Raw genomic sequence first — 16,531 nt, 5'->3', positions numbered from 1 at the left:
TCCTCTAAGGGCCAGAGTGGAATAAGCAACAAGGTTCTGCATAAATATTATGTTTAACTGAGACCATAGGACTATACATTAACCCTTTGAAGCTCGGCCAGGTATTATTTAAATGTTAAATCCGTTACAGCTATCGGTTGGTAAATGTTGTTTAGGAAAATCATATCTGTTTATTATGATAATCACATAAAATCCATAAATAAATTTCGTGGATAAAATGAAAAATTAGTTATTAAAGCACGTGGTACGAAGGTATCCTTATTAGATGTAATATCACCGAATATGGAAGTAAAATTCGAATGACAAAAACGGATATATTTAATAAGTATAAATTAGCGTACTTTCGTTTAAGTACAAACAACTTAAGGAGATATATCTTCCTGAGTTTTCATTTACTGTCAGAGTCTGTCTGTACACATGTCCTGTTTTCACCGTGAAAATCTGTTGTTTTTTTTGATTACATGAACGACTGATGTTAACTTCCAAGGCAATTACCTGGAAAACACAACCGATCTCTTCCGATGTCCTCATGCAACTAAACTATTTTCAAGTTAGTGTAAAGTTTGAAGGTCGTAATTATCTTTGCCTCGATCTATATAATTTGAGATACTGAAAAATCATCGTTAAATAAAATATCTCTGCCTTAAACACAGAAACTTTAATTGTCCTGAAAAGACGAAAATTTTCAACGTCCTGATTCTCCATCGAACGAGTCGTACGGAATATCTAATACAGTGCGTTCACTGATAAAGTCGAACGCAACTGTCACTTCCTCGTTCCCGGCTGGAATTGCATGACTCAACGCCAAGCCTCACAAGCTTTCAACTTTAATCACTGAACGCACTGTTGATTAAATGTGACAAAAGTTTTGCTTTTCCCGGAAACATTTTCCATACACAGATTCAACGATTTCGTAAGCCATTGATTGTTAGTCACTGCTATACTAGAAACATCAAGATAATTATCCAGACACGTCAATAATTTGTAACTCATATCACGTACTGTAACTGTAAAGAGGAGTGGCTGGAAAAATTTATAAGAGAAATACATCAGACATAGGTTTGTCTAGAGCAGTGGTATTCAACCTTTTTTGTTCGCATATCCCCAGATATAATTTCTCTTCAACTTTGTACCCCCAAAGTTGTTGGTGTATAATTCAAGTTATACATAATATATAATCTACATCTAAAGTAAATTCAATAAATTACATTACTGATTATTCAGTGTTTATCGTAAAATAATATATATATATATATATATATATATATATATATATAAAATTTCACTTACTCCCTAAGACAATCGCCTTCATACTCACCGCCCTGAGAACCTGAAATATCATCTTCCAGTCTCATTATCTGTATTTCAAGGCCTTTTCAGACTCGGTTCCCCACCACAGTCAAATTACACCTGACCCAGTTTTGATAAGCAGACAGTAGCTCATCTAATCACAAAATGACTAGCCTTTTATGAAACACAAAAGATTAATTATCGAATTCACAACAGTTCACCACTGACGTCTATTCTAACCCCCGAATTCCCATTCACACATTTAAACTTTTTAAATTCATTTTAATATTATCCTCCATTCTTTGTCTTGGCATCCCAAGTAGTGTGATCCCTTCAGATATTCTAACTACGTTCGTGTCATGTCCCCATTACACAATTCGTCTCATCTCATCGTTCTTGATTTTGTGACATTTTAACTGGTGAAATGTACAAATATAAGCCGAAATAATATATTTCTGAAAATAAATTTCATGCATGGAAAATTCGAACATAAATCTATTAAGAAATATTTACGGAATCACTTCAGTGGGTTTTCTGTCGTGGTTCCCCAAATACAAAAACTTTACTTTTCGACTGAGTTTATTTGCTAGGAACAGCTGTTTTATTAGAGATATTTAAATATTTTATCTTTCATACGTCCATTATATACCTTGAAGTTTGTTTTGTTGCAGATATAAGTCTATTGTTCAAAACTCTATACAGCACACGTCACACTACAGAGAACCACAAGTTATTTTTATCTTTGTATTAATTAATCGTACGTTACTCAAAATACGTTACAATCCAGCCGAAAGGAATCGGTAGAGTGTGTTTCATTTCACAGAGAGACCTTAGATCACCTCAAACTAAAATGGAATCATCTTAAATACCCTTGTCAACAGCAATTCTGTACTGTCGATACGAGCTTTGTATAATCCAGGGAGTCTGAAACCAGGTCAGTTTCCCATTCGGTAAGTAAAGCATATCGCAACTAGGTCGGAAAATTAAATTAGCTCGAAATGGTCACATAATTCCGACCTGGGTGGTTTGCATGAACAAATCGGTCTAGGGACGTCGCTCGGCCGTTTGAGATCACTCATTTAAAAGTGTCATGGCCTATTTTACAATAATATACTCCAAGATCGCTTCCATCCATTGTCCAACTCACGAGTTGTTTATTTATCTACTCTTTTTCAACTCTGTGAGTTACATCGCGTCGAATATAGGAAAAATTCCGGATGACGAATTGGTAGAAATGTTGAAAGAAATGATCGTTGACTATTGTAAGGTTGTAACCCAGAATTTGGTTAGATGGACCAAGAAAATCCAATAGGGGTCCGCAGTGGCCGCGCGGTCTGAGGCGTGGGCCTTGTGCCGCTTGGTCGCTGGGACCGTGGGTTCGAATCCCACTCAAGCCATGGATGTTTGTCCGCGTTATTTTGTGTTGTGCTGTCATGTGTACAGGTAGAGGTCTTGAGACGGGCCGATCCCTCATCCAAGGAGTCCTACCAAAATGTCTATAGATCAAGCCAACGAAAAGTTGGGACCCGCACTGCTCAGGCACTTGAAGAACGGGTCGTTCCCAGTATCCCAGTTAGAAAATCCATTAGAACTTCAGGCAAATTAGTGAACATCTAGGTCACGATTAGAAAGTCACTTAATCAGATACGATGTGGAGCACCATCTACTATGACCTTCTGTCTCGCAGAAACCAATCATTTTCAGAAACATAATGATTCCTAATTACAAATAATATTCATAAGGATTGTGTTCTGATCATAAGAATCAATCCAAAAATTTCCTATAAACGTACGGTTGCAACCGTTTCGTTTGCGAGAAAAAAGCAACAATGCTCAATTAATGTTTTTGCGGTAATAATTAAACGATCTCTTCGTATGACCTTGTTAGCTTCGGCCCCAAATCTCAGAGACCTCCTGTTTAAATTTTTAACGGATTTAACCGAAACGATTAAATCTACCTACGAATCCACACAGGTACTGACGGCGGCTTGTAAAGATGGCTGTATACTCCGCTGTTGCGCAGTGCAGTCTGATAGATACTGACCGAAGTTTCTGAGGCGCTTACTGTCTCCATCATCAGGGTATGAATACGCCGAACGTGGAAAGCATCACTCTGATGACGGAGACAGTAAGCGCCTCTGAAACGTCGGTCAGTATCTATCAGACTTCATGATGCTACAACCCAGAAGACAGCCGTCTTCAAGATTTAAATCAGTGAGATGTGATAATAATAAGAATATTTTTGTCCCAACATAAATCAGTAATCAACGAACATCAAAGCCAATAACTCATCGTAAAGAACATGTTCGAAAAATATTTCTACAGACATACCTCGTTTTATTGCGCTTCACAGATATTGCGGGTTTTTAACAAATTGAAGGTTTATGGCAACCCTGCGTCGAGCAAGTCTATCGGCGCCATTTTTCCAACAGCATGAGCTCACTTCGTGTCTCTGTGTCACATTTTGGTAATTCTCGCAATGTTTCTTTTTACATAATGCTATTGCACACTTAATAGACTACAGTATAGTGTAAACATAACTTTTATATGCACTGGGAAACCAAAAAGATTCATGTGGCTCGCTTTATTGCGGTGGTCTGGAACCGAACACGCAATATCTCCGAGGTATGCCTGTACTTTAGTTTTTAATGTGTATGGAACACTTTTTGACGTTCGATTTTCAGCCTTTGTGCAATCTCTGTTGTCTTTCATACAAAGAGTCTCGGGTGTTTTTTTTCTTTTTTTACTACAAATTATGCAAACCTATACTTAATTCTGACGAAGATACCACGCGAGCGTGCAAGCAAAAGAAGACTCACTAATTTAACGCGCTAGTTCAACCAAAGCGGCCGTCGCCTTCCATTTTTGTAAAGTCTGTTCTGCATCTCCCACTTGTAGTCTCATCTTTTCTCCTTCTCTTTCAAGGTCGACAACTCGGAGACTTGCCAGTATTTTCACCTCTTTCTCAGATATGCCACATAAATCCCACCCACACCTGCGAACTCTGTATCTTCCACATCAACAAGAATATTATTTGTTTCTACTTGTCGCTTCACGCCAGGCACTCTGTCCTACAGCGTAGATAATTACGCTCTAACATCGCCATAACACAAGACCTGTAGTCAGACTACAGGCATACCTCGGAGATATTGCGGGTTCGGTTCCAGACCGCCGCAATAAAGCGAGTCACACGAATATTTTGGTTTCCCAGTGCATATAAAAGTTATGTTTACACTATACTGTAGTCTATTAAGTGTGCAATAGCATTATGTATAAAGAAACATTGCGAGAATTACCAAAATGTGACACAGAGATACGAAGTGAGCTCAAGCTGTTGGAAAAATGGCGCCGATAGACTTGCTCGACGCAGGGTTGCCACAAACCTTCAATTTGTAAAAAAAACGCAATATCTGCGAATCGAAATAAAACGAGGTATGCCTGTATACATAGAGTAGCCTGTACTCCCTCGATCTGGTGCAGACATTTTAAAAAGTCCTTTTTAAAACCCTATAAGATATATTCCACGTCCTTCATCAACTGTGGTCTTCTCAGTTTTGACACCATATAGATAGTTACCAACATTTTCATGAAAAACATCGCCTACATCTCAGGGCTGAATGCATTTCAACCATGTAGATGGATATAATGTGTTCCTTTTAAGGGTACACGTTGGGCCTCAATGTAACTTCAAGAAACGTCATGAAAATTAAGGACTTGGAGGTGGAATTGTATTGTCTAAGTCAGATAATTAAATGGTTCTCTGAAGCTTTATGGTGATCGTAGCTCATTAACATTTAGTTAGACATTGTTCGCTATGTGAGATATAAAGATGTCTGTCTTCTGGGTTGTTGCAGCCTGTAGTCTCAACGCCCTCTGAAACGTCGGCACACTTCTACCAGACTACACTGCGCTACAACCTAGAAGACAGCCATCTTTAGACTCACCACCGTGAAAACCTCAATTCCTACATATGTCAGGTGTATCTTACGTAACCGACGTTTTGGGGTTTGTTTCAGTCCATACCGCGTGTCTAACTATTCTTTATTAAACAATTAAAGACTCGGCCACTAAAATATAGATTTAAGACTAAAAAGGGGTAACTTCCGAAACGTCTTGTATACAAATATTACTCCGGGAATGTTCATTAATGTTGAACCTCATGTTTCGATTGAAAATTTGTCATTATCAGGCTCACTTAAATCGTGCCCAAGATATTGAACATCTTTGACGTAAACAATTGTTATGTGCATTGGTATTTAATTTTTCGAATAAAATAATCGACTGTTTGTATGTTCAACAATTTAAAATAATGGGTCACAACATAGTAATGTTCTGTTTTGTTTTGTTATTATCTATGGATTGGTGTATTGGGCTCTAAAAGATATGTAACACACGCCCGCAACAGATAGCAGCACAGTTTCGGTAAATTTGAGTGACCATGATGATGAACGGTTTTGGTCGAAACATGTAGTTCAACATTATCAAACACTTATAAAACAGTGAAAATATGTTGAAAAATGACAACGACAATAGTCAATTAATATTCAACACCGGGATGCTACACTTCTAAATTGAAAATTTTAGATTTTCAAGGAAAAATTCGTAAGAGAAAAAATTCAAGTTCTGAATAAAATAGTGGAACAAATAAACAATTTTAAGTACCTTGCCTGGTAGAGAACGCAGAATTTCGATACCAAAATAATACAGATGTGAAGTTCGTACATTTTAGACACGACATTGCCACCAAGAGAATAAACTTTGTGGGAGAAAAGACACAATTTTAACCCCTTGAAGCTGAAGGCTGTCTAAATATTTAATAATTCAGTCCGTACGTGAAAGAAAACGCTACACTTTACCATTACAAATATTAATTTGTTAATGCTGCTTAAGTAAATAATCGCGTTTTACGATGAGAATCAAACAAGACACAAATATAAAAAGTACAGTTACTGACCGTTAATGCAGGTGTCTGTAATTTGTAAATGTAAAGACGGCATTAACGTTAATTTATTAAAAAAATTAAATCTGAGTTTCAGAACGGTAAGGTTTGGCAGCGCCAATGTTTTTGAGAAAGTTGAGTTATACTGTAGATTTCTGTTTATTCTTATATTACTCCTTTCCTAACACAGCACTGCATAATTATTTTTGTGTTTAATCAGAAATAATTAATTTGGTAGGAACATATTCTGTACGTTTTTAGAACACAGATTTGTACATACGAGGAAACAAGCTGTCGCCCCGTTTTTTTATTGGTTACTTTCTGTTTTATGTGATGATTTTTACCTTATATGCCTTTAGTGTAAGGACACAGCCAAGTGATAATGGTTAAAATCAGATGCAAAAACATTATCAACAGATATTTAAATTGTAACTATCAGTTAACTTATATTTGCTTAGACATTTGTCTTTTTTTTCTGTTTGTGAAGAAATGCGAGATTAAACAATTCGTATTTATTTGTATGGCATCTGCACAGAAGTCTATGATACTGAGAGCTATTAAAATTATCAACAAATCTAAAATTTTTATGAGTAGAAGTTCCACGTTCCCAGATAAAACATTGCTTTAATTATTGTCTTCATGTTTAAAACATAAAATACCATAATAAAATTGTATCCCTCTACAAACTATATATTTATAACATTTCAGGAATTTGCATTGAATGTAGTGTTATGATTACTCTCAAAATTTCACAAGATTTTCTTTTTAATTCGTCTCTGTCTAAGGAGAGGTCTCACAGCAACGCTGGAAATATGCACTGCCATTTTGGTTTGGAAGCCATCTTGTAATTCTTTCGTTGATGTTATAATTCACTATACGCCAACATGTACTAGAAACTGTAATTATGTTGTGACGAAGTTTTTGTATCAAAACCACACAAATGTATGGAAAGGGGTGTGAGTTACATTTGGTATCGAGTGTCTAGAATTTTCCCACGCTCTCTGAGCTAAACAAGAATGATGTTACCAGAAGCGGGCATGTGGACACCAAAACTGAAAACCTCACATCTTACTTATTAAGACTGTTTTTGCATATTCAAAATTAACTTCGGATGTATACATTTTTTCATAAGTACGTTATAATTCTTGGCAAACGAACAAATAAATTACTGATTCCTAAATATTATTATGTTTGAATTTATTAACTATTATATATTCCTAGGATTCTGTGATTATTTATATTAAGCAAATCGTTCAAAGGTGTTCAGTTATCAAATGGAGGAATACGATTTGGGAGATGCAAGTACAATATACGTGAGATATTACACATTTATTTCAGAAAATCTTAAAGATTCCTAGGCGGAAATGAGAGAATAACATTAATATGGATCTCAACAAATACGATATAAATTGTCGAATGGATTAATCCGGCTCAACACATGGTCCAGTGACAGGCTGTTGCGAACACTGGTAATAAAATTTGGTTTCCATAAAAAGGCAGAAGATTTCTTGAATAATCGAGTTGTTAAACTGTATCCTTTTGATTTTGAAGCTCATCTAAATAATATTTAAAAAGTCAGGTCGTACCGCAAGGAAAACTCAACCCGTCACCATTACTAATACCAACTGTTTAATGACGCCTAACAAAAATGTTTGTTCTGAGAATAATACGAAACCACAAATACACTCCATGGACAAAATGCAGAGTTAATGTACGTCATAGAAAGTGGTACAATTACCATTCCACCTTAAAAGGTTAAACAATACCCGCTTCATTAATCACGTAGTTGGTTAGATCGCTGATTACAATAAACGTCTGAGATGTCCGTTAAAGTAATATTCTTTACATTTACAACACAACAAACGATTAATTACAAATTCGAGGCTGCAGTAACTGGATTAGCAGCCCTGATCTATAATGCACTAAAAATCGTTAAGATCAATACGTAACATCGCAACAGAAGCATTTGAAAACGTCTGTTTCTCGATTTGTACTGCCACTTGTTTCTATGGTTGTTAAGCAGATGGCACTGATGGCACTCGTACCTTCTCCATTGAGGCTTTGCGATTTTCTTCATCGCGTTATAATGGTAATGGCGTCTTTTTAATTCTCGTAGATAATTCTTAAACTTGTTAGATTAATTATTTTCTAGCTTGTTCTCTTTGAAAGTGAAACTTTCCGACTCAAAATGACTTCTCACTCCGCAAGAAGGGTGCATCCTGATATTTCTTTCAGTGGTGGTGTGCCCTTGACCATCATATCCAGCGGTCTCGACGGTTTCTGTTTGTTGACCTTCATCCTGTTCGTCATTTAAGTCTGGTCACCTCGTGGCCTCGTCTGCTGCCTGCTGCATCATTTGGGTCCACGCACGAAAGACAGAGAAAGTTAAATCACGCGTATTTCTTTGTTCCACTTTCTTCTTCACTCGAAATCTTCCAAGTACGAAAAACACTTTTAATTGAAATCAACTACACATTTATGACAACGTCGATTCATGTAATATCCCTACTGCTCCACGGCATAATTTCTTCACAAGTGGATATTTAATGTTTTGTATAATTACTTTCAGAGTACCCGCGTTATTACGGCTGGGAAATTCGACATATACTTTCATTTCTTATTAATCTTTATTGTCTGAATCGTTAACACAGGCCTGATCAGTAGATATGTATCGTTGAATATCATAGAAAAAATTATTACCCCTAAACATTTATCTTTACAGTATCATCCACATTAAAATGTTTCATTGATATTTCTCAGAATGATACCCAATCCTGTGTAAATGTAAATAACAGTTAGGCTACATATTCATCTTCACGTTAAGACGCATTCCTTCCAAGTCCCTTCCTTTTCATTATTAACTAATCTCACGTAAGACTTGAGGTTCTCACAGCGGTGAGTATGAAGATTTCCGTCTTCTGGGTTGTTGCGCTGTGTAGTCTGGTCGATGTTAACCAACGTTTCAGGGGTCATACTGCCTCCGTCATCAGGGCGATGAGTATGAAGATTTCTGTCTTCTGGGTTGTTTCGCTGTGTAGTCTGGTCGATGTTAACCAACGTTTCAGGGGTCATACTGCCTCCGTCATCAGGGCGATGAGTATGAAGATTTCTGTCTTCTGGGTTGTTGCGCTGTGTAGTGTGGTCGATGTTAACCAACGTTTCAGAGGTCATACTGCCTCCGTCATCAGGGCGATGAGTATGAAGATTTCCGTCTTCTGGGTTGTTGCGCCGTGTAGTCTGGTCGATGTTAACCAACGTTGTCATACTGCCTCCGTCATCAGGGCGATGAGTATGAAGATTTCTGTCTTCTGGGTTGTTGCGCTGTGTCGTCTGGTCGATGTTAACCAACGTTTCGGAGGTCATACTGCCTCCGTCATCAGGGCGATGAGTATGAAGATTTCTGTCTTCTGGGTTGTTGCGCTGTGTCGTCTGGTCGATGTTAACCAACGTTTCAGAGGTCATACTGCCTCCGTCATCAGGGCGATGAGTATGAAGATTTCTGTCTTCTGGGTTGTTGCGCTGTGTAGTCTGGTCGATGTTAACCAACGTTTCGGAGGTCATACTGCCTCCGTCATCAGGGCGATGCCTGATGACGGTGGCAGTATGACCTCTGAAACGTTGGTTAACATCGACCAGACTACACAGCGCAACAACCCAGAAGACGGAAATCTTCAACTAATCTCACCATTGGACGCTGTATAGACTGAGTTGTTGAAAGAGTCGTTAAATAAATAAAATTAATATATTTTTATGTGGTAGAAAGAATATTGTTGTACTAATCGTTTCAAATTTGTGAATATTTATCAGTTGGTTTCAACCATCCGTAAATATTCATGGGCCATGGGTTCTGACCAGAGATTTAAAAATTGTCTTAATTTTTCGAGAAATTTTTCTATATTATTTTAAAGATTTGTATTGTTATGATTGTCTTAGCCACGTGACACCTGCTTTACAGAACACAGAAGAGATAAAAGTTTAATGTTCATACTTACAGAAGACGTCTCGGAGACACGGAATTATGGTGGTTACAATAACGGGATACAAAGACATCGTTTAGGTCGAATGCTGTGTTACGATAAAATTTGTTTCTGTACGTAACTGAAGAAGGATGGTCCCTAGAAAAAAAGAATACAAAAACAAATTATATTAATAGTTGAAATAAAACTTTGAAATGCAACAATATCTCTCCAACCGCTGGGGTTAAGTTCTGACAACCACCGAGAATTTAAGTTAATCTGAGAGTTGGAGAAACTACAGTAGCTGTTAATATTCATCAGATTATAATCACAGAAAATGCTGTACTATGGGCCTAATATGTAAAGATTCAAAACAAGAATATTCTTAAATCTCTGAACCAATTCCTTTATTGCTTGTAAAATGAATATTGAAAACGTAAAATCTGTAGTTTGTATGAACCATGACAACTCATGAATGACCTCTTTACATTAGAATTTGTTGTTCTGTTACTGGTCAACTTCCCATTGCATAATTGTCTTCACTTTCTCCTTGTCAACGGGGTCTGAAAGGTACCATATTCATCATTGATGTTCCACAAATACTAAAGCCTGAAAAAGACCACATCCCACTGACGATGTTCAGAACTTGTGACATCTACGTAAATGAACCTAATTCAAGCAAGGAGAAAGTTCTAATGGCCTTCTGGCAGAAACGTGTTGGAGTTCAAATGTAAAGCCAAGATCCTCTCTGATGCTGTAGAATTTCACACAGCCGAAGAAAGTGAAAGTTCAACCCCCAGAGACCCGAATGACTCGTGATTCTCAGACAGGCCTCAAGTGTAGTATTCGGCCGGATGGCATTTCAGGTTTGCATCCTCAGAGCACGGAAGTGATATAATGCTTATGAGTACATGCAAAATCTCGTCATGGTAGTGACATCTGTACTGAAAGTGTGCCCTCGGCGACTGTAGTGAAAGCAGATGTGGTACAACACCCATACAATTTGCTCCTAACTTTGAACGTTAATATCCTGACATTTCAGCTAAATCGACAGAGCAGATTCGATCTTGTGACCGAATAGTTGCTAAGCTGTTAATAAACTTCCTGAAATTTATATAACCCAAAGGTTCATTATCGTTTTCACAGGACCCCACCAATGGTGTCCGTCATGAGCCAGTTAAATCCAATTCACACTATACCAATATATTGCCTTAAGATCTAGTTTAATGTTATCTTGGTTAGGAAACCTAAGCTTGCATGTAAAGTTAGTATTATGTGTCGTAAATAAGTGGTCGAGTAGTGAGTTCCTATGATCACGGTGACGAATATTTGAAATTAATTAAAGCCAGGGAAATTTTAGGAAGGTGAACAACTATCAGATTATTAATAAAAACTCTGCTTAATGGAGTTAGTTGCCTCAATCGACCTGGGTGTGTAGGATGGCTTCACGGGCTTCTATACTCTCTCGACCTGGGACAATCTAACTGGAACCACGTGTTCTATTATCAACCAACAACGATGACATTACCCTATTTGTCTTGCCTGTTTCACTGGAATTTCGTAAATAGAGAATGGCGAATAGGAATGAGTAACACAGTACAGACTGTATTAACTCCTGCTTTTGAGTGACTAAATTCTTCACGAAATTTAGGTGCAAAAGTAAAATATTGTATCGTCCCAATATTTCAATATATTAGCATCGTCAAATAAAATATTACATTTCATTGTGCTAGTAAGATGCATAAAAAACACGTTCAGTCCATTTGTTTTATCAACAAAACGTCAAAATACACTCATCTATAAAACTGAGATACTTTTTAACAGAATTCCCAATTTAGAACAAAAATTGCTTATATTCTCTGTAGACACAATTTTGTGAATGAATATTAATTAAGTAGGTTTTGAGGTTTTCATGGCGGTGAATCTAAAAACGGCTGTCTTCTGGGTTGTAGCTCTATGTGGTCTGGTAGAAGTTTACCAGTGTTTCACAGGTACATGCTGCCTCCATCATCAGGGCTATTATTCTCCCTGATGATGGAGGCCGCAAAGAACTCTGAAACCAGACTACACAGCGTTACAACACAGAAGACAGTCATCTTCAATATTAATTAAGATTAAGAATGTACGAAATTTTTGAAATATTCAGTCCAACACAATTTTAAATTTTATAATATTTTGATTTTTAGTAATTTTTCTTGTTTCGTATTGGAATGAAACACTGATACATAACAAATTAATAACGGAACGTATTATTAGCTAATAATGACTGAATATTCTATTAGACTGTAATTTGCCCATCCCTGTGCTACACCTTCACATTTAAAAGTTTCTAGGACAGAATTCTGAAATTGATACACTGCCTAAAATTTTCTGGTCTTCTATCAACCAGTTCTGGCAATCGCCAGGAGTTTCAAAATAGGCCAATGCCACTACATTACCTCTTAGTTCGTAAATAATCTAAAATGATTCCCCTGACCCTGATCTGGGCTTGGTGTTTGAAACTCGTGCCAGAACCGAGACGCGCGGTGCCATCTTACATTGTTCATGTGTAAATTGATGCTTCGACCTGTTGACGATCATGGTCTGAACGCATAACCGTAAGCAGACGAAGTGTTGGATTTCCAGCGTAGTTCGTTTGTCATTACATTACCAACATTGGCGCTACCTGTAGCATGAAGTCAAGGCACAAACAGAATTAATTTGTTTACGTGAGAATTAGCCAGTCGAAGGCCTCTACTTACACAGCAAAATACAAGGCAGAAACACGCCGACAAATGTCCATACCTCTAACGGGATTCGAACCCACGAGCTTAGTAATCGAGTGACTGAGACACGCGCCTTAGAGCATGACCACCGTGATATACGCTTAAAAAGCCTTGAAATAATCAATTATTAAAGAAAATACCATCCTTAGGAAGCGAATTGAAACATGAAAAGCGGTTGACCTTGAAACACGCATCACCGCCATCTCGAAAGAGAAGATGTAGCCTTGAATTTGACGTATGGATAGACGATGAATAAAGGATGTTTCACTACTTATTTAACGTCTTATAAATGTTAAATCATGAATATACCAATGTTATAACAATTAATTAAAGAGCCCGACAACCCATAGATCAGTTTGATTCTAAGGTACAGTTCCCGGGAAAAAAATTGTGCGTTTAAAATATGGACAATATATGCATTCTTATGTTACCCCTTGCAACCCCTCAGAGTCCCCTGATTTTTTACTTCTGACGAACGTGGAATGCACACCCTTAAAATACGCTACAACCGACTATTTCCAAACTTCTTTTATTGATCATTCGCTCGTCTTTGTGGAAGCTACGAAACTTCTGCAGTTAGATAATTTCGCGGCCTTGGTCCTGTAAGCTTCTTTAAACTAAAAGAAACCCAAACAAACAACGCATCTACAAATTTAAATCTTAACATAATAAACCTTGTGAATATCACTGGCTTGCAGGATAGACCCTGGCAACAGACTACGAATTCACGCCTCAGTCATTATAATAAACAGAGGTGGATCGTGTCTATGAGTAGAAATGGAATTCAAAGTGCATCTGGGCCGATGGAGTGCTGGTATAATAAATAATTTTCAAAATCTGTCAGTTCTCATCGTTTGGCCGCCGCTAGATCGGCCTGACACACAGTACAATAATGACAATAGCTCGCCAGTCACCAAGGTCACAGACAAATCGCCACACACCACTGCGTGCGTGCATACACGCTCCTCGGAAGCCTTCAAACTAGATCCCCCAAGGGCGAACACAGCAAACAGAAGCAGATGTCGGACACTCAAGAGTGGACATCTCAGTCCGCCCTATTGTTTGAGAATTACGTAAAAAAAAACTTGCCAGAAAAGTACGTATTTCACGATAGTCTCTTGCGTGGCGAGACTGACATTTGGGTTATAATCGCGGTGATATATTATTGGAGAGAATAAAATATAATACGACGCAGAACAGATAGGTAATAAATGACACACAGCACTTTCGTTATTTAAAGAAGCTGTTTCTAGTACAATAATTATACCGCCTCACACAATACGAGATTAACAGTTCGGTAGGAACGTTCATTGTAGGTCCGTCACAAGGAATCCACTGTCTTGTGACACTCTCGGTCGCATCACAATACGACGCCCACAAATCTCCCGAATTATTTGACCTTCAAGCGAAGGCGACGGAAAGCAGTCGCGTACTACATAAATAAGCATCAAAATATTTTAGGAATCGGCCCAGATCAGGCCAAGAGTGTGATGAGGCTGTAAGAGGTTATGAAAACGATATCTCGCAGGAGACACCGACATCCCCAAACGGACAGAAGTGCAAACAACGCTGTTTGAGGTTACGAAGTGCACAGGCGTAAAGTAACACAACCTTGTCTTAAGTTTAATTCTAATTAATCCAGGTTTCAACACATACTGCCCACAGATCACGAGAAAAGTCCTGCGGGGTAAGTCGTTTCTGGTGCGGGGGGAATGTTACTTATCAGCTGGACTAGAGGGCTGCTATTGGTGGGAAGTGTGATACGTCAGAGTTTTACGCTACTACACAGACTGAAAACATCAAGCCCTTAAGAGTAGCGTGTAGTGAGTGCATCTCTAATGTGTTCTGCGGGTATTGCGATAATATTCTAGATTAAATCGCTGTGCCGCTATGAGGTAATCTTAAAGCTGTACCCATTAGAAAACATGAAAGCCTGTTGTCTGTTGTTCGTTCAGTGGTTGTGGAACGAATGCTTTTAGGATCGGTCGTCACTCACAGCGAAATCTTGCGCATGCGCGTATATCGAATTCCTAGCAAGGATTTTCTCCTGATCTGTGGACTGTACATACGACATTAACACTTGATATTTATGTTACTTAATTACAATTAATTAACTAACCTTAACATGAATCCATTTAAATAATTAATTAATTAATTACAACTCATTATAATAATTAGATTTAACAGGTTATACGAAAGGAATACTACATATTGAATGTTATTCTGTATTCTCATTAGAAACTACACTTCTCGTTCAAGTAGAAACATAACTGCGAGAGAATTTTGTGGATAACCCCCCCCCCCCCCCCCCGACCACTGTCTTGCTGTCTTCTTGAATGAAGTGGACAGTTACGCAAGACAGTATCTCTAGACTTGTCAGCTCAAATAAAATTCTACAGACATTCTGAATGAAATATTATATTCGAATCAGACGTTCTGAATAGTGTCCTCGCCGTATTTATACACCTTGTCACTTTATCGCATAAGACACCAACATGAAGCACTTATGTCAATGTTAATCGTGTTAGCCCGGCTAACACTCTGAAAAACAAAAGATAATAAGTCTTACGTGGTATGTTCCCCAAACAATGGAACACAACAGAGCCGATCAGATGCGTCGACAGCCAGCTGTAACCAGTCAAGCCACGCTCTCAGCGAGCGTAAGTCTCAACTAGCTGGCTAACAAAGCCTGGTTGGCAGGCGCTGATTAACGATGCATTTTGTCTTGTCGATTCTGTTGTAAGACTCTTTTTTCGTTTTTCATAGTGTTAGCCGGACTATCACGGTTAACATGAACAACTGTGAAAATGTTAAAACAACTAAATTGAATACCCAATTAGATTAGATGTGATTTGTAGGAAGTCCCCTTGCACTGTCAGTAATGCAACCAGCTTATCTCATATATAAAATGTAGGAATATACTAGACGTTATGCGGAACTCATATTTATAACTTTAACCACTCGATAGTGAAGTATTAACTTCATGATACAGAGTTCTTCCTGAAAAGCTGACAGTCGCTGGATTAACCATGAAATTTGCCACTTTTTGTAGACACTAATTATTTATACCAGTATTCACAGGAATTAACCGCAATATCTGAACCAGCTGAATCCAACACACACCCTTCCCATCATTTTTAACCAAAATTTCGTATACATTTTTCATGTTCCCCAAGCGTGCTATAAATACCGCCCGCCTAACACTTCTTTGTGTAGTATTCTGCTGTCTCAAGCTACAACCACGTAGGATGTATTATTTTGTAAGGTAATTTAAATGCTGATTCACACAAGGAAATGTCGGTTTGCTGTTATCATAAGATACCACGTCATAATAGTTCCCAGATAATTATAAGATCTTTCCTTAATATTTAAAACGAAACAAAAATATGTAGTCGATCAGTGGCAGCAAAAACACTGAGATCATGAGTTCAAATCCCACTTGAGGTATGGATGTGTCCAAGTTTTTTTAATATTATTTTGTGCAAGCAAAGGCCTTACGATTGGCTGATTCCCCATCCATAAAAATCTTAACAAATTTATAATTTAAGAAGCATTTCTGATCTGGAATAGGACATAAAATGT

The 16,531-nt window shown here is 37.8% G+C and overlaps 1 protein-coding gene across 1 annotated transcript in view; it reads right to left on the bottom strand.

Annotated features, from left to right (window-relative positions):
• Nucleotides 1-16,531, bottom strand: part of LOC110836844 (dehydrogenase/reductase SDR family protein 7-like) — a 342,155-nt gene that overhangs the window by 279,964 nt on the left and 45,660 nt on the right. Inside the window, exon 2 of the mRNA XM_087351515.1 lies at nucleotides 10,221-10,343. The gene's annotated coding sequence lies outside the window, so the exon portion shown is untranslated. The remainder of the gene's footprint in view (nucleotides 1-10,220; nucleotides 10,344-16,531) is intronic.

This window comes from Zootermopsis nevadensis, unplaced genomic scaffold (assembly GCF_977971745.1).
Source record: "Zootermopsis nevadensis isolate Lab colony 2312 unplaced genomic scaffold, Znev_1.0 Znev_ptg000019l, whole genome shotgun sequence".
NCBI lineage: Eukaryota > Metazoa > Arthropoda > Insecta > Blattodea > Termopsidae > Zootermopsis > Zootermopsis nevadensis.
This window is presented reverse-complemented; position numbering and strand designations above follow the sequence as displayed.